The 26,808-nt window shown below is 49.8% G+C and overlaps 1 pseudogene; it reads left to right on the forward strand.

Moving 5' to 3' along the window:
- LOC133345288 (zinc finger E-box-binding homeobox 2-like) overlaps nt 1–26,181 on the forward strand; it is a 46,362-nt pseudogene extending 20,181 nt beyond the window's left edge.
- The last annotated feature ends 627 nt before the right edge of the window (nt 26,182–26,808 follow it).

Genomic DNA, 26,808 nt, shown 5'->3' on the forward strand with positions numbered 1-26,808 from the left:
ATACACGACCACAGGCAAGTTGATACAATCACGTTCAAGCTCCCCGAGCACTTGTCGCCAGTGATTGTGTAAATCGTCCGGGTCTCCGGGCTGCTCCGCTTGTCTCTCTCTCTGCGCTATCTTTCGCGAGCATCGCCTGCTGTTTGCGAGCGAGGGACATGAGGCCACGACGTACAATGTTCGGGACATCAGTCATACTTGGGATAGCTTTCAGGAGATTCGAGGCATGTCCTGCTCACTTTCCTGACAATGTGCAGGGGATTTTTTTCTTTCTGTCCCTTTATTTCTGCCAAAGGTTTGTTCATGTGTCGGTGAGGTGGGGGTGAGTGGGTGGTGGTGGTGGGGGGGAGGATTTTTCTGCTTGTAGGAAGTATGTGAATGCATAACAGATTTTCTGGAAGGCGTTCAGGACTGACTCACTCGCTGGCTGTTTGCGTTTGGGATCTCTGCCGCGTTTCGTTCTTGAGCGACCCACGTGGGCACAAGGCAAATGGGCAAGGTCGCCGGGCTCGAACGCTCGCCACGAAAAACATGTGCGTCTCTTCGCGCCGCGAGCGCATTACCACATCGTCCGGCGTAGAATGTAATAATGAAGGATGTCATATCGTTCTCTTGAAATCGGTTCGGAGGAAATGAAATGGTTCATATCCTACGCATGGAAGAACCATTACGGAGAAAGAGGCCTGTCTGAAAAAAAAGGTCCTGGCCGACGCGCTGAGCCGCCCCTACGCTTCTGTACAATTCGTCACGGTACGCGCGTTGTTTTGCCGGGGGTTTCGATGGCTTTGCTACGTTACCGATGAAGTAACGCTTGGAACCCGGCTTTGAGACGAGAGACTCGGTTCTGCTGCGAACGGCGGTGGCGCCGCGGGCGGCGTGTGGCTGTGCGGGAGGGAGCCCCACTCTTGCCCCAATGCCATGTTCTCCCTTGTTGCCAGCGTTACGACCATACGTCCCTCGCGGATTCCATCCCCCGTGTAAAGTTTCCATGGATATCGGTTGCTAGAAAAAAAACAATGCATGTAATAAGCGAAAATGTATCCCACTTGACAGATGCCAGACAAACGGGGTGATTCATTCCAAGCCCGAGGAATTATGGAAGGATTCGAAAAAGCCAGCACGAATGGTCACTGCATAAATGTCAAATTGTGCCCACGTTTGGGTTTGTTGGCAGACGTCCCTCGCTCAACGCCTGCATCTGGAATCTGCTGCGTGGCAAGGGCTCCTTCCTGTTTTCATATTGGCCTTGTTGCCTTTGGCGCAGTTGAACGAGTGTCCTAACACCTTGTGAAAAGTCTTGCGCATTCGCATGCTCGCCAGCCTTTTCAGGAGCGGCGTATGAATACACAACTCCTTATGTAAGACTCCCACGATCTGACAGCTGTTCTTTATGCGTGAGAAATGCAGTGCAAGAACAAGTTAAAATCACAAATTAGTGTGTATACTCTTTACGTGGTAGTTGCCATGCCATAATTTCTCATGGAATATTTTACAGACCCCCCCCCCCCCACACACACACACTGCTTCCAACCAATCCCCATCCTTTCAAAGAAAAATTGTGGAGCTCAGCGCCGGACAGCAACGAAGGCCTGGTAGTGGTAGTTCCCATACAAATGTAAATCCTTTAAATGAAAAAAAAATGGAATGGAGAAGCAGCTGTTTACAGTACCTACGGGCGATGGGGGGGGGGGAGTCCACACGATATAGTTCCACCACTGGACAGCTGCTTCTAATCAGGCACCGCATTACTTTCAACACGGCTGTATGGGAGGCAAGGTCAGGAAACAGCTGGGATGGGATTCATCCAATGAGTGTATCGAGTCGGCAGGGCGGCGCGTAGGTGCTAATGTCCCGCGGACCCTCGACTTCTCGATCGCCTTCTGGTAACTGCGATCGCGGTTTCCGTGCATTAACAGCGCGCCGCGGTTTCCAGCTTGATCCGCGCTTGCCAATGCTAATTGATTCCTAACGGTGGTGGAGTCATTACATCGGCGTGCGCGTGCAGGGGAGCGCTCGCCGGAAGGATTTGTCAGGTCGACCACAGAGCCGTGTCGTAATGCAACAGCGGCTAGCAGCCTTGAAGTCAAACAACAGTCCCAGCAAAAGAATATTGGATTGCGAAGCCGAACGAACGCAAGATATTTCGTCCTCCCTTTCGGATGCGTTTGCTGTTCATCTGCCCGTAATTGCCTTTTAGTAGTTGTCTTAAATAAATGATTACTGCTAGGTAGGTGTAATGATAATAATTACGTAGTTAGTAAATTACTAAACAGACAATCTGCACATAAAACAGAACGGCATATTTTACACATCCCATCAGCCGCACGGCCATCTGGTAGTGCACCATTTCCACAGCGTTGGTTCAACGCGAGCAAACTCTAGACCAGATTGTCTGCTTATTTAGTCTCCACAACGACGGCGTCAATGGTTATTCCATCTTGATTTGAAGCTTTCGTGACTGCAGGAATCCATACTCTTTGGTTCTTTCGGTAAAGTCACGTGGTTAGAAATAGAATAAAATGAATCACGACGTTTCGAACGCAACACAAGCGCCCGTCTTCAGGTGAAAATCGCGACAGCTGCGATGTCTGCTGCGAAAGAACCAAAGAGAACGGTTATTCCATGATAACGCTGTCGCGTTGCACAAACTTCATGCTGCGGTTTCATGGAAGACTTGAGAGCTACGTCAGGAGTCGCGGGAAGTGGACGTGCAGGGATTGAAGTGGCTTTTTTCCCTCCCCTGCTGTTCAATGCAGCTGTTCCTCACTTTCTCGTTGTGGAATTCCACCAGACGCCTGCACATGCCACAGTTGTACAAACATCTGAGGGGCGTGTGCGGCAGACCGCAGCTACCTTGGGCCCACACGGTCCTCACTGAGTCACGAGCGCATCCCGCGTACTTACGTGCGCGCGTGCGTAAGTACGTGAGCCGCGCGTGGGTGGTGATGCGGCCGAGCACTGGCTCAACGGGGCGTGAGACGCACCGGAAAGATTTCTGAGAATCCACAGGATGTTTTTTCAGCTCGCAAACTTGCCACGGTAGTCACCCACACTCAGTTGAAAAACATATTGGCCACACCGTCTATGGCCAGGTTCCACTAAATAGTGACTGTCTCGTATTCATCTTTTCTTGCGTGTCAACATTAATTCTCGTACGTACTCACTGGAGATTAATGAACTCTGAATGCGGGATTCATACATGCTTGGTTGTTTTCATTTTCTGCTCGGTTTGAAAAAATACGGTGACAGCTTAGGGTGCAGCCTGGCGGAGAGCTTCGCTTGTGACCAACAGACACAGCGGCTTGTGATAACTCTGGACAAAATAAACAAGCGGACAATGCACCTCCTTCCTGTATCTGTCGTACACATCCCATCGGTACGCTCCATCACCCACGTGGCCTTCTGGAAGTTGGAAAATAATTCTGGGAGGTGTTGGTCGAGACGTAGGTAAACATGAAATTCGCTATCTTTTTGGACGCATGACAATAGCTTAACATAATGTTATCGTCATTTTGGGACTATTCTTTCGAAAATGAAGACCAATGAGCGCATAATGTAATCAATGCAGTTTGCATTTCTTAAGATTAGTTTGAAATGTGCGAGCTTAGAATGCATGCAATGCACTGTTTGCCAGACAAATCCTTTCCTTTACTCGCAATACATTTCGGCGTATGCAATACTTTCCCTCTTGATTTTGATTTATACAATCGAACAATTAAAAGTGAAGCCATCTCGGACTATTGACGTCAAAGATAAACGTCGGTCTGCTGCGTGTTTTATATTTGTCAACGTTCCTTTGCGTTTTTTACGGATTAGTGTAACGTTAAAAAAAGGAGAATTATCCCTCCGCGCGACAAGGTGTTCCATAATTGGCAATAGAGAGCACACACCACTCGGGCAACCGGGACGTCGCTGCCGCTCGCATCTCGCGAGCGTGCGCGCTCAAACACTCGCCTGCTCGCTACGCCGACGCGGATATAACAAAAAAAAACGCGTTCCGTTCAAAAGTTAATTTGCGGCAGGGAATCTGATGGGAAAATAATAAAATAGGTTTGGCAAGTGCAATGTGGAGAATTTTAAATGAAAAACCGCATGACACATGCTGCCACTCGTGTTTACCCCCAGTCATAAGCCTCACTGTCATCACTTCAGTATACAATAAGTTACATGGGGCGCTTGATGGCTCCTGCAGATATTACCGCTATCTCGCGCTTGGTGTGGAATGTCTGATGTCTGCGGCATTTTACGCACATCGCTTGTACGCAGTGACTCATGATTTGAAAGGGCTCACACTGTTTGCCTTTTACCTGCGATCTCTCAACGTCAAACACAGGGTCTGCATCAGATAGTCGCTATTAATGTCAAGGTGTTCAGCGGAATCCTCATGCCACGTGCACGGCAGTGGTGAGCGCGGGCCTCCAGTAGCGTGTCGCACGGGGCTCATCGCAGGTCAATTCTACGCCACGCCCGTTCTTCATCCATCGGCGTGCCACGTGTGGTGGGGTCAACTGTGGGTACACGCGCCTCTCCCCCAAGACCCCTCCACTAGAGGGAGTCTCTTAGAGCTTCCTCTGCCAGCGGTGGCGTGAGCAGGGCTGCGCCTTAACCTATTTTTAACTCCACATCCAACAGTAACTGAAGCGTTCAGGCCTAATGAGTGACAACCTGTCACTAGCACGTCCACGATTGTAACCTAACTCCCACAGGCACTCATTGTATCGTCAAGGTTTGCAGTAGGCTCTCTCGTGAGAACGAGCGTCTCTGGTTATGATGTCTTCATAACCGTCAGTAGTAAATAAACTCTCCGTTGTGCTTGATTTGAAAGGTGAAACGGGGCAGTTGTCAGTGTTGAAAATAATTTCGCTCTGCGTAAAAAAAACATGCCATCGTTGCCCACGTGTTCACGGACGTCAGTTCGGGAAGAATCATCGGTGGCAGCTCGCGACCGCAGATGAAAGTCCAACTTTGTGTGTCACCATCGGATTCCCGGTGATTCAACCGTTGATAAGCTAAAGGAGGGCTGGACACAACTGGACGGGTCAGCAATTGCTGGCTTCTTGTTGTTGCTCATGCTAAAGAAGATTATTGTCTGCAAAATCTATATCAGCCCGATTCCCTTTGTGTATTTGAAATGCATAATCAGACGGTTTAAGTAATTGCATTTGAAATCATTGTAAACTTTTTAGCGATTCATTCAAATTCAGAGGTTGTTTTGTTTTTGCAGGTGAATCTCACTGAGTGTAAACTATTTTATTCTGGAAAATTTACCGCTGGTCGTTTGGATAATTGTTGAGTATCTTTTTGCGTGTGGAACGAAACCAGAATATGTGGAGTAATCTGCCGCATATCAGATGCTCAAATACCACAGGAAGAGCTGAGAAAACCTACTTGCAAGTATTTTTTTAAATTGTTTAATATTTTTATTATTTTATTATTTCCCTTCTACGTGACTTTACCGAAAGAACCAAGAATATGAATCCCTGCAGTCACGAAAACTTTAAATCAAAATTTTAATTGCAAGTACTTTCTCACCTAACGGCGGGTGGGAGTTTCGTGAACAAGATCACTCTCAGCGTGCCCCACCAACCCCACCTTCCAAGTTTCTGGATTACCCGTGCGTGCCCCAACACATGGCCACTGTGATTCCATGTTTTTGGGGGTTTTCATTCAACCACGTTTCGGTCCAGCTCAAGGTTTTTTTTTTTGCAGTGGTTTTAATCGGAAAGCTCCTAAGCGCGTTGTCTTGAATAATTATTTAATCGCACCCAAAAGATGCGAGCGCATCACTCCCGCCTTACGTTTACAAGACGCCAGGAGCAGTCTGTGCGCACGCAAGGGGGGCGGCAGGCCTGACAGCTGGCTGTGCGCAGAGCAGGCGCCTGGGGAGAGGTGCACACAGAAGATTTATGTGTGGGGGGGGGGGGGGGACGTTTGTATGCTCGTGGCCACACTGCCGCACATCTGCCGGGGGATTTGCATATTAATTAACCTGCATTAACTCTAATTATGAAATGAATCGGAACTAAAGGTTTTCAGTGATTGCGTTCCAAAACGCGTTAGGTTGCGAACATTACGCGGGAGGTGACGCGAGCGGTTTGTCTTTTGTGCGGAGCCGCCGTTGCCTTCGTTCGACTTCGCTCGTTTTGGCCGACCGAGTGCAAGCTCGTCGGACGGCGAGCTGCCCGACACGCAGCGATCGCGACGCCCGAAATCTCCAACCCGCGCCGCAAAAGAACACGCGCTGCAACAGACACACGACGGCCCGCTGCAAAGAGGCTCGTAACGATACCGTGAGCACAACGTGCGTAACGGTCTTCATCACTCGGGGATTTTATTCCCCCCCCCCACCGCTCTCAAAGTGGGTGCAGGTTGCGCCTCCCCTAAAACAGATGGCGCCCCTCCAGGGCCCTTTTCTGTGCATGGGGGTCGCCGGATCACCCGAGGTTCACCTACGGCACAAGCCTGCATCGGGTGCTCGACCGTAAATTGGCCATGCGGCGGGTTTCAGCGTACCCACTTTAAGGGCGTCACGTGTGAGGTGTAAATATCCGGGCGGCCGATGGACGCGTCACGTCCCCTTGACCAGTGTCCCGAAAGTCGCTGTTTCAAAAATCCCAGATTTGAAGCTTTCGTGACTGCAATGATTCATATTCTTAGGTTTTTTCGGTAAAGTCACGTAGGTAAAACATCAAAATTAATAAAAATAAAATAAAGATCACGACGTGTTGCCTCCGAAACGTCGTGATCTTTATTTTATTTTATTTTTATTAATTTTGATGTTTTACCTACGTGACTTTACCGAAAAAACCTAAGAATATTCAAAAATCCCGGTCGGAGGTCAGCGCTCCGCGAATCGCCACCTTTGGGCAATGTAATGAGCACCGCCTTGTGGGAAGTCAGCAGAGGTCGCCCGATTCCTCGACTCGCCCTCGCCATAGGAACGTGGAGATTTCTACTCGCTGCATTACGGCCACCAGAAGAGTTGAGCGCCACCCACCTTGACTCTGACGTGGTGTTCTGTCCACTGCAGTAAAATGCATTGTATGGACCTCCAAAGTCTATAGTTTAATAATCGCATGAATACTTTGCAGAGTTTAACACATTGGCTTTCACGACCAATGTGATTCCTAATAGATTTTTTGGGTCAGATAAAGTTTGTGAACGGATTTATTACGCGATCTGAACATCACATCATTGTTCTCTGATAGCAAAAAAACACAGTAGTAACATCATAGAACAATACATTGTTATTGAATGTAGATTAAATCATTCTACATATTTTAACAATTTTTTGTATCGACAGCACTCGCATCTGTTGGACAATGCGACTTCCATATTAACCACCGTTACAGTTTCCTATCTATTTGGACGTCCCCCATTTATTACAGGTACGTTTGGTATTCGTAAGGCACATTTTCGAACGTGCGACGGAGTGCGTTGTGTGCAATAAGTAAAACGTGGGGAATCAGGAGATCTCTTTCGCTGAGAAACGATTTGTCCCAAGGGTTCACTAACCACTCAGAATGTAGCCTGGATGTGACGCTGCGTATTGACATCTACGAGAGATATACTTTCTTTTTTCTGTTGTTTTTTTGGTTTCCAATTTGTCTGCGCAGCGCCCGGCTCGTGAATTCCCAGCGCTCAGAGGCCAGGGAACCCATATTCTGTGGACACTTTTCAGTGCCGCCGAAGGCCCCACCACCTGTTTATCAAGGCCTCCTGTCTCTCTCTCTTTGGTTTTCGTGTTTTTCTTTTTGGTCTCTCCCCGAGGTTGCTTCTCACTTATATCCCTCCGTTCTATATTTAGAGTTTGCTGCCCATCGCTCTCTCCCTCTCTCTGGTTCCCGTGGTCACGTGGATTTTTCTCCGGGTCCTCCGGTTTTGCCCTCCACATTTAGAATCGACATCACGCGTTTTAGAGTATTTGGCTGCTATACATTTACACGTGATAAGCCACTTCATTGAGCTATTATTTGTGTCCAGGTCACTTCTGAAATATAGCTATATAGCTCAGTGGGCCTTACCGAGTAAAATAAAAGTAGTAGCTTTAGTTTTTATATGCATGGCACTCTGAGATCCATTGTTTAAGAGCACCTTATAGATACAAATTATGCATTTTTTATTTAAAGCTTTCGTGACTGCAGGGATTCATATTCTTGGTTCTTTCGGTAAAGTCACGTAGAAGGGAAACAATAAAATAATAAAAATATAAAACAATAAAATTATAACGACGTTTCGACTGCAACACAAGCAAGTCGAAACGTCGTGAGAATTTAATAGTTTTTTATTTTTATTATTTTATTGTTTCCTTTCTACGTGATTTTACTGTAAGAACCAAGAATACAAAATTATTAATAATAAAGAATTATTAAAATCTAAATATTTCGAAATTTATTTTGACGGTAGATATCATGCTCATCAACGTACATTTCTATCGCTACATCGGTAGATAAAAGTTTTTTTTTTCATCCCGATGATATTACAATCGTGATATCGGCACCGTGAGATTTCCGCTCGGGAACTCTGCAGCTGGCGGAGAAGATGACGTCACAGAACTACTTGCTGATGTCACTCCACTATCGACTGATCGATTGATTTTATTTGTCGATGCAGGGAGGAAGCGCTCACCCGCTAAGCTGTTTTTACAAGAATGACCCGCACAGGACCTTGGCGAAAGAAAGAGGAAGTTACGGGAGTGGATAAATCATAACATTGCAGACTGAGTAGCACAACACATTGGAGGAAAACAACATTCAGGTCATGCACCGTTCAGGTAACACTGCCAGGTGACTCACTAGGCCTCCGTGTGCAGCATAGAGACACAGTTTTTGAATGCCCCCTTGAAATGTAGTTAATCGCAGTGTCAAGTCCAAGCATTTTTTTTGTCAAGTCTCCGAATTGGAACGAGGCAAATGAAGTGAAAATCCAAATTTGAATGTGATGATTTTTCTTTTGCATGCAGTCATCAGTGACGGGGGGTTGCGACGATCAACTCGCTAAATTCGAGAACCCCGGTTTTACTCCAGATGTGTGCCGAGCTCATGATCTCAGTGGTGGCGGCTCTCCGTGCTCTGAACCCGCAGCCAATCAGCCTCCTCCACAGTTTACACATTAGTCTCCATACAGTATAATGCAACCGCACATTTAATGTTCACCATTTAGCAGACTATACGTGTTCGGTATTGATATTATAGTTATCATCTTCAATTCCAAATAGGCTTTCATCGTGATGGTTATGGAAATGGTAAATTTCAGGTTACGAGTTTAGGGTTTTTCTATCACCTTTACTTCCGCAATAACGCACCGAGAAGCGCAATTGTTTACACCAATCAAATATTCAGGGTGTTAACGCTCGCAGACAGTAGTGCTTTATATTAAAACATATAAATTACCCTCTGCGCGCCTTCGGCAAGACGAGCAGCCAAAACCTTATGAGCTCAGCAATAGGAAAAGGCTTATGAGTATCATCTTTCTGGTCCCCATCTCATTAGTGGTGGCTGTTGATTTTTTGGGTTTTGCTTCAAGTGACCAAAACTTCACGAAGCTTTCTGCAGGTTGAGTGGACGCTCTCTCCCACATGTGCCGTTGATTTGGCTCACACGAGGAAGGGATTAACCTGCTAAAGCCACCATTCCGCTGTTGTTCTAAGAGTTCAGTGACCCAGGAGGGTGCTGTCGAGATAAAACAGGGACGCTGCACCCATGCTGGTTTTTTTTTTGCACGTGCACGGCGTGGGGCTTCACACTCTTCGCTTTGGTGGCCATAAATAGGGTATTAAAGCCACATGTCCTCGCACAGCAGGTAGGACACAGGAGGCACTATCTATTGTGTCATATCTTGTGGCTAATTACCGTGACCTCCTCCCCCCCCCCTCCTCGAGGGGGTTTTGATTCCTTGCTGCGACGGGCAGTGCGTCTGTTCCACACCCCCCCACCCTCTTCACCGGCACATGTGCAATGGCAGCCCCGTGTCATTTAACCAATCCAATTTAGCCCGTGTCAAAAAAAAAGTTCCATGGGGACAACCAACCCAGCCCCGTCCAATGGGGATGTCCGCGTGCTCCGATGGCTCTCGAGGAATAACGGCCACTGAGGTGCAGAGGGACGAGGCCCCCCCCTCCCTCTTGCTCCTGACAACCAATGGGGAAATGAGCTGTGGCCATGCTAATCCTGTCAAGCTCAGCCCCCATTCCATGTCCCCTGCTGGGACGGGCAGTTTTTCATCTCTCCCCCCTCCGTGCCCCCGTGGCAGGTGAAAGGGACTCAGGTGGCATTCAAGGCGAGAGATGAAGTGGTGCGCTCTGCTACGGCCGCCACATGCATTTCTGCACCTGGGACCTCTGGCAATAAAAAGCGGTGCGCGCACTCGGCTCCACACCAGGCGGTGTGCGCTGATAGCCGCGCGCAGTCGTCGTTCGCGCGGTTTGTAATCGCACGCCACAGTTGAGCCTACGTTCGAATATCGCCGTTCTCTGTTCTTCGTCAAGTCCGCTTTGACCATGGCTGTAAACCTACAGAGAGGTATGTTTTACAGCTCGTTTTGTCGAAACCGTTGTGCTTGTGTGTGCCCCGCGTGCCATGCCGGCCTTCATAGGTGCTCGCTAACAGCACTTGTCCCAGGATATAAGAGGGATCTTTGTCTTTTGTGTGTGCCTTAAATGCACGTTGGCGCTTTGCAGAGAATCACGCTTGCTTTTATTCTTTTACACGTGGGATAAGAGTGGCAGGAGGCCTGGGAATTGTCGATGCTCGGTTAAAGTGGTATCATTGTCGGGTTTTAAACTCTGTAAAAGTGAGAGCATTTCTGGGAAAGCTGACTGTGGTATTGGAGTGAGTTTCAGACGTGTCGTGGTGTTGGGGTGAGCTTGTGATGTCGTGGTGTTGGGGTGAGCTTGTGTGACGTGGTGTTGGGGTGAACTTGTGTGTCGTCGTGGTGTTGGGGTGAGCTTGTGTGACGTGGTGTTGGGGTGAGCTTGTGTGACGTCGTGGTGTTGGTGTGACCTTGTGACATTGTCGTGGTGTTGGGGTGAGCTTGTGTGACGTTGTCGTGGTGTTGGGGTGAGATTGTGTAACGTTGTCGTGGTGTTGGGGTGAGATTGTGTAACGTTTTCGTGGTGATGGGGTGAGATTGTGTAACGTTTTCGTGGTGTTGGGGTGAGATTGTGTGATGTTGTCGTGGTGTTGGGGTGAGCTTGTGTAACGTTGTCGTGGTGTTGGGGTGAGATTGTGTAACGTTTTCGTGGTGTTGGGGTGAGATTGTGTAACGTTGTCGTGGTGTTGGGGTGAGATTGTGTAACGTTTTCGTGGTGTTGGGGTGAGCTTGTGTAACGTTGTCGTGGTGTTGGGGTGAACTTGTATGTGACGCGGCGGGATGCTTAAGCGGAGGCCTGGACGTCCTGGCGTCTTGTGAGATCATGAATCACAGCTGGCTGCTCGGCTTGGCCCAGCATTCGCCTCTTCGTAATCCTCAACCTCAGCATGACTATTGTCACAGGAAACATGAAACAAAAAACTCGCAGTTGGTTTATGTTTGGCGGGTGGGGGCAGTACGGACATTTCAAACCCAAGTGCGTTCTGCTCTGAAGCGTGTAAAACCGTGAGCACATGTGGCTGCGGTTTGCCTGATCACAAGACTTTGTCGCTCGCTCGCAGTGGATTATTGTCGTAATATCATTAGCGATACGTACGTACATATATATATACAACTTAAATCCGCGTTGAAACATGGGTCGGCTGCTGCTGGTGCTTATACTTGTAAAAAAAAAAAACCCTAATGAATACAACAACTCTGCGATGATGTATTCCTGTTCAATGTTTGATGACGGACATGAAATTTTAATTTCCCACATGCATCGCCTTTCATACGTTGTGTCGGATGGCAAGAGTGCGGGGGTTTTTTTTTGTGCCGCTGTCATTTGCATTTTATTTTAAATACCTTCAATAATTAAACGGCAATAGAAATGGGGTTTGCAGGAGCATTGTTTATTCTGTAAAATTTGATTACAGAGCTCGGTCGCGTGTGTTAATTAAGGTGTGGGCTGATCCTCCCAGGCTGTGCGTCATGTGCTTATGACTGCGTCTTGTAACGGGGATGTTGCAGCCTTGCTCCATGACCCAGGGGCTGGAGACCCTGGGCAGAATGTTACGTTTAGAAATCTACATGCACGTAGATTATTTAGATTATTTTGCTGCTAGAAATGTCCACATGACGATACGTCACTTCGTTGTGATATCATTTGTGGCCAGGTCGCTTCTGAAAAATAAGATAATAGCTCAGTGGGTTTAAGCTGCTAAAATAAAAACTATCGTTTAAGTCATTTGTTTACCTTTCCTCTGCTTTGCACTCGTATCGTGTTTTTTTGGTATCATTTTTGTTGTCACGTTCTGACCCGCCCCCTACTGGACACGCGGTAAATAAAGAGCTTCATAGCTCATCGGATTTCTCTAGGCCAAATAAATATTCTGATAATGAGAACACCACGTGTGTGGCCCCCGGTATTCATTACCGACAGAGAAAAAAAAACCCAACAGGCCCGTTTTGGGGCTCTCCTTTGCGTGAGGCCCTGGGCAAAATGCCCCTTTTGCCCTCCCCATTTGGGCGGCCCTGTCAAGTGCTGTCACATCACCACCGCCTGTGTCAGGACTCACACATGTCATTGTGGCCCACACAGGGGATAGGGGCCTATGAAAAAAAATCACCCGAAGTGTGCCCAATCTCTTTGGATGTCGGAAACCGAGTGCGATTGAGCCTGTTATTTTTAATTAAAATATTTCACGTGCATAATCCCTTGAGATGGAACATCTCATTTGCAAGGTTGTCCAGAGTGTCAGTTGCCACATATATAGCGTACATGAATTGACACGTATACTGTACAAACGTTGAAAATCTATGGTCAGTACTTGCACGGATGACCACTTGGGTTTTGCCAGGTATTGTGGGCTCAAGGTGACCAGAAGATGGCAACACATTTGCCATTAACATAGATAAGAAAACCACCGTCAGAGAACTTTTGTGCACTTCTGTATTGCGACTGTGTTTGAGGTGAGTGTGGGAAACAGCTGGTGTGTGCGTGTGTTGGCCAATTTGAGCATTGCATCGATTCAAGAGGCACGTAACCAGCATTTCCTGCACCGGGAACGGATCCAGGCACTTTCTTTATCACGGCAGAGAAATAAAAACGCTCGTAGCTCAGGAAACACATTGCTCACCTACCTGGCTGAAAAAAAGGTTTGAAAATTATCAGGGTGTTGAAAATTGCATAAAGTTAAATGGTGGAGTGGTCTCCATGATCACATGAGCCATTGTGGCTCTGTTCATCTCTGTATACAGGAGGTCATGGGTTCAACCTAACGCCTGTATATTTGGAGTTTGCATGTTCTTCCCATTGTCGCGTGAATTTTTCTCCAGGTCCTCCGGTTTTTCCCTCCACATTTAGAATCAACGTGCGTTTAGAGTATTTGTCTGCTATACATTTCCACATGATTAAGCCACATCATTGAGTTGTCATTTATGGCCAGGTCGCAGTGGCGCAAGCAAGTCTATCCATCGGGCGACAATTGTTGACTTCCCAAAAACGTTGGTTGAGCGTGCAAATCCTGCGCTCGTTGACAGTGACACGTGGGGACCGTCTCATTGGTTACGCTGTGAATTTTTTCAAAATGAAATCAGCACAAGCGGTGTTCATTTTTAGTGATATTTTTTAGCAACGGTGAAAAATATGCGTACGGTCGTGAAATAAAGCGAACTTTTTTGGGATAAGAAAACCCCCAAACAAAACGTGGAAGATGTAGCAATACTGTGCGTTGCTGTAACCATGAATGGTCAGCCAGTACGGCATGGAATTAGTCTTTGCCACATGCAGGAACACTTCCTCATAGGCATACAGATCCCCCGTAATGTAAAAGTTTTTTCACAGACCTAAGTCATTAGTGGGAGGGAGGAAGAAAAAAAAACTGGCCTTGGCAAAACACGTGGCGTCAGTCTCGCCTGGTCATCCTCGCTGCCAATGTGATGATGTTCGTGTCGGATGTGCTAGACCACACACTGGGAATAGAGGGGCGGGAGGGGGGAGAAAATAATAATAATAAAACAATGGTTCTTTAGAACCGAGCGTGAACCAATGCCCACCACAGTTGCCCTCTTGGTTGTTTCCTTTGAGTCACACCCTTGAAGGTAAGATTGTAAAACTTAAAAGGCGGCGTCGGCAAACGCTCTTGACGCGCCGCTCTGCTCGATTACCGTTGCAGTGGTGAGCTACGCGAGCGCGGCAATACGAGACTGCGACCCGGACGACGACGAGGAGGAGGAGAGGCTGCAGATCATCGAGGAGGTGGACGAAGAGGAGGAGGAGGAGGAGAAAGACGAGGAGGAAGACGAAGAGGAGGAAGCGGCGGCGGCGGCGGAGGAGGAGGAAGAGACGAACTTAGAGGGGAAAGGCGGCAATCCCGGCGTGGACAAGACTGCCGAGCCGCTGGGCAGGCAGGACGGGACGGTGGCGGAGTGCGATGTCCCGGGCAGTGGGGCCACTCACCGTGGTAAGAGCGCACGTACTCACACTTTACACGATTATAGCATTTGTCGACTTCTTGGCTCTTTCGGTAAAGTCACGTAGAAGGGAAATAATTAAATAATAAAAATAAAACATAATAAAATACAAATAAAATACAATTGTACAAATAAAATGCAATTGTTTAATTTTTATTATTTTATTATTTTCCTTCTACGTGACTTTACCGAAAGGCCTTCCGATTGCGAGCCACTCGTTCTACCCCTGGGCCACGTGGCCACACGTTATTTTGGATTGCGGCGAATTTCACAGGCGCACAACGTCGCGCCAAGTGAGAATTACGTTCAGCGGTTCGGGGGGGCCAACCAGAGCCGGGCGTGCCACACTTGCCGGCAGCGGTATCGCAAGACAGCCGGCAGTGCCGTATTTTCCAACACAGGCGGTGGCATCTCCGTTAGCTACGTATTCTCAGAGGTTTCACCCTTGATTTAAAAAAAGGGAATTTTCTTTTTTTAAGTAAACGCTGAGCCTAAATGACACTTGTCAACCAAGTTATATGGCTTAAGTGTCGCCAGCTAATTTGTTTCTGCTTGCTCCTTGTGAGGGCTTGTCTGTGCATCACGACAAACTAGGGGCGGGGGCGGGGGGGAGGGGGCTCTTGGGTGAATGCGAGAGAAAGAAACTTTCTGAAAAGTGGCTTAACATTCCGAAGACTTCCACTGTTTACTCGCAAGGAATTAATGAGAGCTAGCGGCAAAGTGAGAGGGTTGGAGTGAGAGGGAGGCGGGTAGCCCAATGCAATACGGCCAGGTATTATGCGCGACTGCAGGGCAAACGCTTGACACCCTCTCCTTCATTTAAAACTGTCGGAGCTCGGCCTTTCCTCTCAGCAGGTGTGAGCCAGCGGGGGCCTTTGCCACACGAGAAACAAGCACAATCACTTTGGCTCATGGAGTTCCACCACCATCCCCCCCCCCCTCCACCATCCTTTCTTCTCTTTCTCTGTCCGCGTTTCAGAGGAAATGGAAGATCACAGTGACGCCCCGGGCACCGAAGCCTCTCTCGGCTCTCAAGGACGTGTCGACGACCCAGGTATAGCGATCAAATTAAGTGTCCACTCATAGGTGCGTTAGCCGCCTGCCCCCTGCTCTGTAATTAACCCGTTGTTAAAGGTGCACCTCTTTCCCCGGCAGATTCACTCAAATGTCATTGTCATTCACACGCCCTGCGTTTCCCACGCCCACAGTTTGTTTAGAAAAACAATGATGGCTCAACGTGTTCCTAATGGTTAAAATCGGGAGAGAAAAAAAAACTATCAAAAGGGAAAGAATGTAACCTTTGGAGAGACGATGCAATCGTCAAGACTTTTGAATGTTTATTTTACAATGTATAATTCAGAGCATGAGATATTTAAATTTGGTAATAAAATCCCACACGTGTTTCACCTTTGCACCGAACTCTTACAAACATAAAACTTTGTTGTTTTCATAGAACCCATGTCTTTCTCAGTTCTATAGCCTTGCCCCGTATCCATTGCAGTACAGCCAACACAATGGATGTGCTCTCACGAATAGCGTGTGTTCAATCGATCGATCAGTCACGCGCTGTTAACACTCAGGCAAGAACTCACCGCGAGGAACGCTCCTCTATCAGAGTTGATATTTAGTGAAAATGAAACTATTTTTATTTTACCAGATAAGGCCCACTGAGCTATGAAGCTCTTTTTCAGAAGTGACCTGGCCACAAAGTGGCTCATCACGTGGACATTTATAGCAGCCAAATACTCTAAACGCGCGTTGATTCTAAATTTGGGGGGAACAACCGGATGACCCGGAGAAAGATCCACGAGACTACTCAAAAATATACTCCAAATATACAGCAGCAGCATCATCATTTTCAGCAGCAGCAGCAGCAGCAGCATCAACAGCAGCAGCAGCAGCCGCAGCAGCAGCAGCAGCATCATCATCATCATCAACAGCATCATCATCATCAGCAGCAGCAGCAGGCATCTGGGTTGGGATAGAACTCATGACATTCTGTATACCAGGCGAGGGAGTTCACATCTCGCCACCGTGCTGGTGGCATTAAGTTAAGGGGGGGGGGGTGTATAATTGGTGGCCACTGTTTTTAAGAATGGGACATCAACTCGGAGGCTGGCGTGTATTGTTCTACACAGCATTGTAATGATCACTCGCATCGGCGCAGCTTTTCTATGACTGCCCCCCCCACCATCAGAACTAGCCCAAGGTGGCCAGTGAGGGTGAAGAGCGCTGTCAAGCGATATTTGAGCGTGCAGCGGATGCCTTCACTTGACTAAAAAGTAAACTTTGAATGTGAGGTCGCCGCAACGTTTTGATCGCTCTGTTCCCAAAAGCTTTCTACGCAGTGTGAAAATCAAAGTGTCTTCAAACTCGTACATCTTCTTGCTAGTCGCGATTTCCGTTCTGATCGAAATTGGTCTCGTTGGTTAGCGGTGGAAATTCGACATTCTCATGGCAGAGGCCATGCCAATTGGTGCAGTGCAATGTATGTGTGTATGTTGAACATCTCTCGCGTCATACGTAGCCAACCGCGGGAGCGCGCATTACGGTGGGCGAAAGTGAGCCGTGCATAAACTATTCGGCGGTGGCGTTAAGAGCCCTGGGATTCGCCGTATAACAAAGGTTGCGCGTTCAATATTTGTAGAGTTTAATGCATCGTGGACACCGAGCAGCGTTAATTAGTTATTAGCGTTGCATTATCATTAACGTGTTTTATGAGCCAGCAGTCATGGTTACTGCAGAGAGCCATGCTCTTGAGCAGTAGTTAAAAACGTGTTATTGCCCAAACGTGTGTTTGTGTGATACGTTGGCGGAGGCAGTAGATAAAGCATCTTTGCGGCCCATCCAAAGGGGCTTATGCCTCGCCCCTTAAGACGACAAATCCACGCAGCAGCATAGCTGCCGACTCGCCGCATTAATAAAGTCCACGATCTTGATAGCATATGGTTAAAGAAATATTGACGGTATTTCACGAGGCACTTTTGTTCCTTGTTTAAAACATCATATGGGGGCTTGATTTAAAAAAATAAAAGCGATTTGCTCGTGTTTATCTTTGAAGGCCAGCTGGCGTACATTGCCCCCGTGAAGAAAAGCGTAGAAAAATAAACGTTGTTAGGAAAATCTTGACGCGTCCCAATTTCTGCCATCGTCCATGCGCGGTGAGATTGGCCGCGAGTTGTTTTGTTCACGGTCGTGCGTGTTCGCCTGTGGGAAATAACCGCAATCAACGTGGCCCATTTGCACTCGGAGCATTAGTAATGTTGCGTTTGGGAATTCAATGTGACGCCAAGCATCGGGGAGGCCGTCTTCCGAAATAACTGTGAGATGAGAGGAGCATTTATTGCTACGGTGACGAGATAAACTTAAAAAGTAAATTGTTTATTTTCACCAGGTAAAGCCCACTGAGCTATTGGCTCTTTTTCAGAGCTAAACTTGTTGCTTGTTGCTTGCCCAGAGATGTTTGTCTCGTAATGTGCATCAATCTGTCGGGGACATGGGTTGTTGATTTCATAGGTCGGCTTTCACGACCAAAATTGTGATTGACAATCAAGTTACTTTTGGGTCGGATCATCGCGTAAGCGTAGTGTCACTCTTCATCTCGACCCTCCACCACTCGACAGAGACGTGAACAGCATTTTACAAAACGTAAATAATTTTTTGGTTATATTTAAATAGGAGCCCAGTCCAGAGCACAAACCGCGCCATTGCCAGAGGGTACAGAAACTCCGCGGACAAAAGTCGCAAACACGGTGCCACAGTGCACCTGAGTTAAAATAAAAAAGTAAGCAAATATCTTATTTCGGCGAAGAAAATTAACCCCGCTTGTCTTCGAATTCGGAAAACCTTCTCAACGCGGTAACGTTCGACCACTGCCACGCTGCGCGCACGTGCCCGCGTGCTGCTCGGGGCGTGCGACGACTCTCGGTGGCGGCCCTTGACGCTCGCAATCCCCCCCCCCCCCTCTGCCGGCAGACGCGCAGGAGGGGCTCGCGGCCGCTGGCGGCGGGGCCGAGGACAGCCTCGCCGAGTTCCTGCGGCGCCGCGACACCGCCGTCATCTTCCCCGAGGACCCCGACGAGGGCCCAGGGCACCGGGCCTCACCCGAGAGCCTCCTCCGCAGGCACAACGGTGAGCGGCCGCACACGCCCATCGACACCGCCGCCGCCTGCTGCTGCTGCTGTTTGCCATTGCTGCTGCTCGCTTGCTGTTGCTGCTACTCCTGGCGGTGTAACAGCCGATGTCGCTGTGTCAAAGCGCTCGTAAGGTGACGAGCCCAAATTGTGGTTCTGGGTTGAATCGGTCATCATCATAGTCGCTCCAGGGTTGATAAAATTAGCACCACTTTGTGGATTGTCAGGAGTCGTTTTTTTTATTTCTATAAACTGGCCCCGTCATAGGAACATGGCATTTCTACAAATGGGCAGATGTTCCCCAGTGGCGATGAGCACTGCCGTATGCTCAATTGGGGCATCGAGTTATTTTGATTTGAATTGAATGTCTTGTAATGATCAGCTGTGATGTGCGTGCGCAGCAATAAGAAGCGCCGCTCCGCTCGGTGACGGCAGCGTGTGTCTAAAGTTGCGTCACAATAAAGACTTATTGCCGGCTTTCATAACGCGGCTTTTATTGGACCACATTAAAATTTGAAACTTAAAAGCCCCTTCTGAAAAACAGATGACAGGAGAATGATTTCAGAAATGCTAACTTCATTCTGTTGAACATTACATGAACACCGAATGCCCGCTGATACATTCCTTGGTGCGTCTTCAGGGGTTGGAGCTGGAATGCATAATGCAAAAATGCAGCATCGTTTATGCCGAGGGCAGTACAAGCACAAGCAATTTCGCGGAGTGTTAATGGGCAATAACAACGTCAACTGTATACACAATGGAGATACAGTGATTCACCTCCCCGGTGAATCGTTACAATTCAGGGTCGGAATTTGATTCGAGAACAATCATTATCTTCTCATTATTAACAATGCGCTGAACGTAGCGGCCACCAGTGTCTGGAAGGATCACGTAACCCTTTGAACCTGCAACATACACAAATCTATACATATCAGTTGCTGCGCGCGCAATTCGTCGCGGGAATGCCGATCTTTCTGACTCGATAGCAGTCCGTTAAATCGGTCGGATCACATCTCTTCACGCACCGGCGGTTGCGCGGGGCGTGACGGGAGGGGCACCTCTAGACGCGATCCCTTATCCTGTGCCTCCCCGCTAGGCGCGAGGACGCCCGGCGCGTTTGCCGCGCTGCTGGCGTGCCCGCACTGCGACCGCGGCTACAAGCGTCTGAGCTCGCTCCGGGAGCACATCCGCTACCGGCACGAGAGGGCCACGGGCGACGGTGGCGTCGTGGATCTCCACAAAGCACCGCCTCCTCCCCAGGCGGGCGAGGTAACTGACCACGTTTGCCGGCATCGTCGCACGTGGGCAATTTACAGCGGCGGCTCGGTCGTCTGAATGCGTCTGTCTCAATGCGTCTGTCTAAATGTGTCCGTCTGAATGCGTCTGTCTGAATGCGTCTGTCTGAATGCGTCCGTCTGAATGCGTCCGTCTGAATACGTCTGTCTGAATGCGTCTGTCTGAATGCGTTTGTCTGAATGTGTCCGTCTGAATGCGTCTGTCTGAATGTGTCTGTCTGAATGCGTCCGTCTGAATGCGTCCGTCTGAATGCGTCTGTCTGAATGCGTCTGTCTGAAAGCGTCAGTCTGAATGCGTCTGTCTGAATGCGTCCGTCTGAATGCGTCCGTCTGAATGCGTCCGTCTGAATTCGTCTGTCTGAATGCGTCCGTCTGAATGCGTCCATCTGAATGCGTAGGGGCTTACTTGCCCCTACCGAACATCTGTGCTAAAGAGCTTTACAGTTCATCCGATTCCTCCAGGAAATAAAAAATATTCTGATTCTCACTTCGCACCTCTGTTCCGTCTTTGCGCAGCAGGGTCAGCCTCCCGCTGCCGGGAGCCGCAAGTTTAAGTGCACAGAGTGTGGGAAAGCCTTCAAGTACAAGCACCACCTCAAGGAACACTTCCGCATCCACAGCGGTGAGTGTGGAACACCGTAACGTTTGGCAGAACGCACCCACTGATTTCCTTCCTGCGCATATGTCTACAGCGCAGGCTGCATTCGCTGCACTACATGGCACTTTGGATGATGCGTACATATTTTTTGGTTTAACACGGCGACTTATATATTATCCACAATTCTGGCTGTCCACCTGATGATGCTGGTTGTAATTACTGGCGAAACGTCGTACTTGAATTGTAAATGTCGTGGGTTTACTCTCCAGCACACCGGCGTGCTAAGCTCGTAATGAATCGGCATGTTTTGTTCGCGTCGCAAACTTAACGAATTGGCTGTGTCGGGTTTAACGGCACATTTATACTTACGCGATGTAACCCGGAAACCTCTATTATCGATATATTTGTTTGTAATTGCAGGGGAGAAGCCATACGAGTGCCCAAATTGCAAGAAGCGCTTCTCTCACTCGGGCTCGTACAGCTCGCACATCAGCAGCAAGAAGTGCGTCGGCTCCGTCCCGGTGAACGGCAGGGCGCGGGTGGCCGCGGCGCCGTGCCGGGCTCCCTCGCCGCCGCGCTCCCCCGTCGTCGGCATCGCCGCCGCCGCCGCCGCCAGCCCCCCCTCGGCAGAGTGCCCCACGGCCCGCCTGCGGGTCAAGGAAGAGCCGGCGGAATTTGCGGGCGGCGACTACGAGGGCACCGTCGTCGTGGCGTCGCGCGGCCTCTCCGGCCTCGCTCCCTTCCTGAACGGCTACGCGGCGACGGGGGGCGTCGCCGCGGCCGCTCACGCGCTCGCCGCGGCCCGGCGGTGGGACCGCGAGTTCGGCCTCGGCGGTCAGCGCGGCGCGGCGGGGCTGGCGAGCGACGGCCATCCGGCGTCGGCGCACGGCCCGGCAGGGAAGAGGAATGGCGGCGCGGACGGCTTCCATTGCCAGGCGAAGGCATCTCCAGTTGCCGGTGCCTTGATGGCTGACGCCGTCAAGAGGGAAGCGACCACCGCCACGTCTCCCAAATCCACCCGGAGCTCAAGTCACGATGACAACGAGGACGACTGTGGCGCGCATTCCGAGAAGAAGTTCGACGCCGACGAGGAGGACTTCCTGCGGAGCATTGGGCTGGAGGCCACGCGGCGTCCGTCCGTCAAGATAAAGACGGAAGAGCCGGATCTGGACGAGCGTTCTTCCCACGTGGAAGGGGCGGCTCACCACGCCTGCCAGTATTGCAACGAACCATTTCCAAGTCCAATACCTCTGCACCAACACGAGCGCTATCTCTGCAAGATGAACGACGAGATCAAGGCAGTGCTTCAACCGTCAGTGCCGCAACCTTCGTCTCCAGCTCAACCAAAGAAGTTGAAATTGTCGGCTGGAAAGGGGTTAAAAGGGAGCCGTGCAACGGCACTCGGAGACCAATTGGCTTTCCTAAAGTCGTATTGCTTTGCCAGAAATGTTGAGCCAAGTCCCGAGGAGTTGATTAAGATATCGTTGGCCATGAGCCTCCCCCGAGACGTTCTCTCCAAGTGGCTGGATAAGAAATCCAACACAGCAGGCAGAGCGCAAGAGCACTGTGCGTCCAGCTCGCCCTCCTACAAGCTCGCCCTGTCACCGGTGAGCCGCGGCTGTTCTCCGGCTGGGCAGGCCGGCTACGGCAGGGAGGGAAGTCCGGCGCAGCACCCACTGGGCTCGCCGATGGGTGCCCGGTCCGACTCGCCTAGAGGCAGAGGCGCCCTGCACGGCCCCGTGGCAGGTCACGCGAAGAACGGGCAGCCCAACGGCGTGGCGAACGGTCTTCACCACGGTCAAGAACAGGCCCAGCCGCTCGACTTGTCGGTGCCAAAGTTGAGCAAAGTGAGGCTTAGAGAGACAGGCTTCGCTAATTTCCATAATTCTAGCGGTGTTAATTGCAAAGAGGAGCCGTTAAACTTAACTTACATGAAGAGATCCTCGGCTCTGAAAAGCGTCAAAAGAAAATCGAACGCCAAGCTCGACTCGAGTGCTTCTTACATGACCAATGGCTCATCGAACAACAGTGTTGACCATTTACACGAGAACAAGCCAATAATTAACATGGTCACTTCCAGCTACGGCAACGGCCCCGTGTTCACGGCCTTTCCGCCGCTCAGCACCTTTTCAGTCGCCGCCCGGTCTGATTCCGGCCCTCCACATGGGTTACCCCGGCCTGAGGCCCTACATGGGCCTGGACCAAGCAGCCTTGCTGTCCCACATGTCACAGTACAGAGGCCTTGCGGACGCGGCTGCTCTCGCCGACTTCCACGACAAGAGGGGCCTTCAGATGCGCCACTTTGCACACGTAAGAGCAACGGCTTCGAGTTTGCGCTGTTGGAATAACACGAAAGCATGTGCACACACGCACAGGTGGTGCCGTTGGTTTACAATTCACGTGTTGAACCTTGTTCATTGTGCGGGGAGATAGATGTATGAATGTTTAGTTGCTTATATCCTTCGTATTATGTAATTTTGCGTCGAACTCGGATCCACATATTAAAGCGAGGGTCCTTGCAGATAAAATTTTGATGCAAGCGAGTCTGCCTCGGCTGATGAGACACTGTATGTCGAATATCGATCCCAGAATTTGCTTGTTGTGAATCAACGCTGCTGACATTGTGCACATCCATAAGGATGGAGCTGAGTTGGTGTAGCTGGGTGAGTGAGTAGCTGAGTGAGTGGATAGCTGAGTGGTTGGATGAGTGGGTGGGTAGTTGAGTAGGTGGGTAGCTGAGTGAGTGGGTCGCTGAGCGGGTTGCTGAGTGGTTAGCTGAACGGTTGGCTAAGTGGGTAGCTGAACGGTTGGATGAGTGGGTGGGTAGCTGAGCGGGTGGGTCGCTGAGCGGGTCGCTGAGTGGGTTGCTGAGTGGGTGGCTGAGTGGGTGGCTGAGCGGGTGGTCGAGTGGGTCGCTGAGAGACAAATACGCAAAGGAGAGGAATTCCGTCGGTTAACCTCGGCTCACCGGCGATCGCGTTCCACAGGGAGAGTCTCCTGAGCGGGGAGAGGGAAGCCCCGTGGGCTCGGACGAGGTGACGGACTCGGACTCGGGAGTGCCCACGCGCAAGCGGCAGAGGAGGGGGGAGTGCGTGCCCGGGGGCTCGTTCGCCTGCGACTTGTGCGACAAAACCTTCCACAAGAGCAGCTCGTTGCTGCGCCACAAGTACGAGCACACAGGTACGCGTTGCGTCCCCGCGCGCTTGTGCTCGCGAGCGGCGGGTTTCGTCCGTCGCGCGCTCTCGCACGACTTCTCCGGAGGTGCAGGCAGATGATTGATTATAATCGGGTGACGCACGACCGTCGTCGCTTGTTTTCCTTACTTAATTTTTTAACGAAATGGAAGAATGAATGGCATGACGGACACGCCGTATAATAAACCGGCGTCGCCAAGAAACACGATTCTGTGCGCGGTTGGGCGTGCGTGCGTGCGTGCGTGTGCCCGCTCGCGTGGGTATTTTTGGTTTCTGGGTGTCGCTGCCTCGTAATGTCAACACGCTGCTCACCCACCAGCATGAGAGAAACACTCCCGTGCAACAAAGCCGGAGTGCAATTAGCAGCACAGCTGGTGTTTATTTGTAAAACCGATTTCATGTTGGGGCTTATAATGTCGGCGGTGAAGAGTATCCCCAGTGGGCACCGCTGTATTTACCACCCTGGTTTCATACCGTTAGCCACGTGCAATGAATCTCGCAGCCTCCCCAGCCTCGCTGATGTTTTCTTTTACAAAAAAAAAACCCGATTAACTCTTATTTTTACCAGGTAAGGCCCACTGAGCAACGTAGCTCTTTTTCAGAATCGACCTAGCAATCACAAATTGTAGCCCAATTAAGTGGCTTTTCGCGTGGAAATTTATAGCAGCCAAATACTCTAAATGCATGTTCATAAATGTGGGGGGGGGGGGGGGGAAACCAAACACGCCTGGAGGATAAATCCACGCCACCATGGGGAGAGAGAACGCGCAAACTCCAAATATACATCGGGCTATCAGTGCCGGGATCGAACCCATGACCACCCACATGCCGGGCGAGGGTGATAACATCGCGCCGCCGTTCCCTGTCCGTCGCAGGCAAGCGACCTCACCAGTGCGAGGTGTGCAACAAGGCGTTCAAGCACAAGCACCATCTGATCGAGCACTCGCGGCTGCACTCGGGCGAGAAGCCCTACCGCTGCGACCGCTGCGGCAAGCGCTTCTCGCACTCGGGCTCCTACTCGCAGCACATGAACCACCGCTACTCGTACTGCCGGCGCGGCGACCCCGGGGAGCCGGGCGCGCCGGGGGGGCGGCAAGGCTTGTCGGGAGCAGATTTGGGGGCGCTGGGAGCGGAGCACGGAGCGACGGAGTCGCAGGAAAGCGCCGAAGAGCTCAACGAGGGGAGAGGACGGATTCGGGGCGGAGGGTTGTGCCGTCGCAGAGGACCGGAATGACGAGGCAGAGTCGGAGGACGCGCGCGGCGCGGGGGCTGTGGGAAACGAAGAGAGAGATCCCGCCGTTGAGTTGGACGGTGCTGACGGAGATGATACTGTGATGGAGGCTCCGCCGGATGAAGACCAAGAAACAAAATCCGGATCTGATGGGGGCAAATGACAACGATGCTTTGACTTGTGATGACTAACTGGTCTGCCTCTGACTTTCTGAGAACAAATGTGTTGTGTTGCAACTAGACCACTGCCGTGCCTGAAGTATGTTTTCTGGATACAGAATGTGTAAATTATGTAGGAACGGTTTTTTTGAACAAAGGTATTTCTGGACTAACTCAAATGCTGTTGGAATGAGTGGGTACTACAGGCTAGGTGTTTTTCGTATTAAAATGATTGTAAAGAGGTGGAAGACGGAGTTAGAAATGGGCATGTTAAATGTGGATAGATAATGCTATGATTAGGAACATCTATAGTTGGGAGATACAAGAACGATCTGGAAAAAGCCTTTTATATGCATACTTTAAAAAATAATAAGTTTTCTACCAGTGCCATCTTTTACAAAAGCAGTGTTACTCAATGTTTAAAATGTTAAAGCTTTGTTTTTGTTAGTCTCGGAAAGATAAAAGTATTCTGCTAAACATTCACACAGTATTATTTGACATAGCATGCAGCTTGTGTAGTTTACACTGTTTGTGCAATTCCTCCTCGGTTGTTGTTGTTGTCGTCACGGTATTATCATCGTCACCCTCGAGGTGCTCCCACGTGCACCGTCGTCTCTCTTAAGCTGTGGTGACCGTTAATTTATGTTTCGTTGTTTTAATGTTTGTTTGTTTGTTTTTTTTACACGTTGCCATCTCTGTAATTTATTCATTCCGTTTTAGATGCAAGTAGAATGATGATGTTGTTGTTGTTGTTTCTAATTGCCAGCCAGAACATGATTCAGTATTAATACTCTTTGAGCAAGATATTTGTAACATTTTCACAAATCGTTCAGACCACTGGTCTGCGTTGTACTGCGCGTACTATTTTTGCAGTGCATTTTAGCGTTCTCTTTCGAAGTTGCTGTTTGACAAACGTCAGTATTTTTCCTGGATGTACAACCCCGTTTTTAACGAGCTTCCATTTGAATACATTTTGTTTACCGATGCAGCCAAGGCTGCCAAAACTTGAATTTGTACATTAAAACTCAGAAATAAATCTCAGCGTCTTTATCGTAATGATCGCATTGCTCTGCAATGCGGGCCAGGGGGGGGGGGCATCACCCTGCCCCCTCTCCCCCATTCTGCCCGCCACCCCCCCTCCCTCCCTGCCACCCCCCTGTTTCAGACCCATTGTGCTGCCCCAGTGAGTGGTCCTGGGCCTTGTCCCCTGCTTTGTCTCGAGCTGCTCGGCTGCACAAATCCAAAGCGACGTGTCCACGAGCCGAATCGCGTGTTCCCACACGGTGGTGCCGGGCGCAGGTACAGCTCGACGCGGCAGGGGGCTACGGGGGGTGGGGGTGGGTGGTGTTGGTGTGCACCTCCCGCATGCGCGATCCTCTCTTAGGACAAGAGACGCACACTTCCATTGCTTGCGTATAACCAGAGTTCGAAATTAACGTTCTCCCATTAAGTAAACAGAAGCATGTTTGTTGCCCTCCCCCCTCCCGGCACCTCCGATTGTAGCACGGTCTGCTGCGTGCGGTGCGAAAGAGGCTCAACACACATCACGAGCGGATGCATTTATAATTCAAATGCGAAAGAAAAAAAACCCCATTACATGGGTGTATTTTGAGTGAAATAAAATTCCAAATATAGCGGTGGTGGCGATGGCGACT

This window comes from Lethenteron reissneri, chromosome 21 (assembly GCF_015708825.2).
Source record: "Lethenteron reissneri isolate LAM-NWPU_2019-01 chromosome 21, ASM1570882v1, whole genome shotgun sequence".
In the NCBI taxonomy this organism is placed as follows: Eukaryota; Metazoa; Chordata; class Hyperoartia; order Petromyzontiformes; family Petromyzontidae; genus Lethenteron; species Lethenteron reissneri.